General features: G+C 44.7%; 1 pseudogene; it reads right to left on the bottom strand.

The window, feature by feature from the left end:
• The window catches only part of LOC110301409, a 3,307-nt pseudogene extending 2,084 nt beyond the window's left edge, over window positions 1–1,223 (bottom strand).
• Between the last annotated feature and the right edge of the window lie 624 nt (window positions 1,224–1,847).

Here is a 1,847-nt window from a genome sequence, read left to right as displayed (position 1 = left end):
CCTATTTATAATAGCCAGAAGCTGGAAAGAACCCAGATGCCCCTCAACAGAGGAATGGATACAGAAAATGTGGTTCATTTACACAATGGAGTACTACTCAGCAATTAAAAACAATGAATTTATGAAATTCTTGGGCAAATGGATGTATCTGGAGGACATAATCCTGAGTGAGGTAACCCAGTCACAAAAGAAGTCACATGATATGCACTCAGTGCTTTCCTTTCTGAACCTCTTGGTTGTGCAGCTCCTCCATTCTCTTAAGCTCTTCTTGACATCTCATCAAATCCTGCCTCATTAGCATAACCTGATGCTCAAGGCCTGCTGCCTCCATTTCCATCTCCAGCTTCTTAGGAGCCTCCTTGATGTTCTGGTCCACTTGATCCTGCTGTTGCTTCTCCATCTCAATGATTGCCTTCCAGCTCATGGCATACTCATACCCAAAGGACCCAGGTTGTGCAAATCCGGGTGCCTGTCTTCTCTCCTTATGAAATTGCTGTTTTTTTATAACCAGCTTCTCTGGAAGTCCCTCTTCATCATCTAACTGGTCCATAGGCTCCACAGTCACAGTCCGAGGAAATGTGGTCAGTAAGAAGGAGCCTTCATTGCATCTGTCCAGAGCTTTCTGAGCAGCTGACTTCCCTGAGAACTCAACAGTGCCTTTCCCTGAGGGCCTTCCTCCGTTATCCACAACGACTACAGCCCTCTCCACCTGGCCAAACACAGAAAAAGCTTCTTCCAGCAGTTCGTTGGACACGTACTGAGGAAGGTTGCAGACTGTAAGGCATGCACTGTGACAGGCAAAAACGCACTCGCAGCTGCTTTCCACGGAGGGGCATATTGTCCAGCTCCACTTTGGCAATTTCCACTAGGGTTCGTGTTTCCAAGCAAATAAAGCCAAAGCCTTTATCCTTATGAATGAAAACCTCGCCTGCTTTTCCGTATTCCTCAAAAAATTTCCTCCTTTCCTCCTCAGTGATATCAGCGGGAAGATTGCCCACAAAGAGACAGCGATGCTGTGTAAAGGTCTTCTCCCCTGGTTTACAAAAATTCTTCAGGTCAATAGTGAAGCCGCCATTCTGGCTGCTGGTCTATTGGCCATTTGCGGGTATTGGTGGGGGTGGCTGTTGCTGCTGCTGCTGGTGCTGGTGGTGCTGCTGGTGCTGCTGCTGCTTCCTTGGAGTATGATTCTGCTTCTCCAAGTTAAAGGCTTTATTGCTTTGCATTTTTGCACCCTTGACTTGGATTTGAAAACAGCAAAGTGTTTGCCTCCCAGTCCTTTCTAAACCCTACTGCCTCTGCCCACAGTTCTTTGCTCAGAGTCATAAATTCTTATGGTAAATGAGAACGAACAAGAGGAAGGGAGAAAAAGAACAATGCATATGCAGGTGAAGCTGCAGTCCAAGGCTTAGCTCATCATAGCAACCAAGTTTGCTGTTACCTTTCTGATGTGTATGGTTATAGCTGGAAGACAGAGCAAATCCTCTCTCTCTCTCTCTCTCTCTCTCTCTCTCTCTCTCTCTCTCTCTCTCTCTCTCTCTCTCTCCTTCTTGTGTGTGTTTATGCATGCTTGTGCATCTGTCTCCATCTCTCCAATCTTTCTTTGATATTTAGTAATTATATTTCTTTCCAGTATCACTTGCTTGTTACGTTAGCAAGGGATTATTGAAGTCTCAAAAAATAAAAGGGAAAATTTTGGTCACAAGGACCAGGTTAGAGATTCATTAAGTAATTGATGGGAGATATGAGACCTGTGTGGAAGGGATATTTCAGTTGAAATGTGTGCCATAAAAGAACAATATAGGTCTTACTTAGGATGAACTGAAAAGCAATGTTTCAAAGCATACTAC

The sequence above is a fragment of the Mus caroli genome, chromosome 9, assembly GCF_900094665.2.
Source record: "Mus caroli chromosome 9, CAROLI_EIJ_v1.1, whole genome shotgun sequence".
Classification (NCBI taxonomy): Eukaryota; Metazoa; Chordata; class Mammalia; order Rodentia; family Muridae; genus Mus; species Mus caroli.
This window is presented reverse-complemented; position numbering and strand designations above follow the sequence as displayed.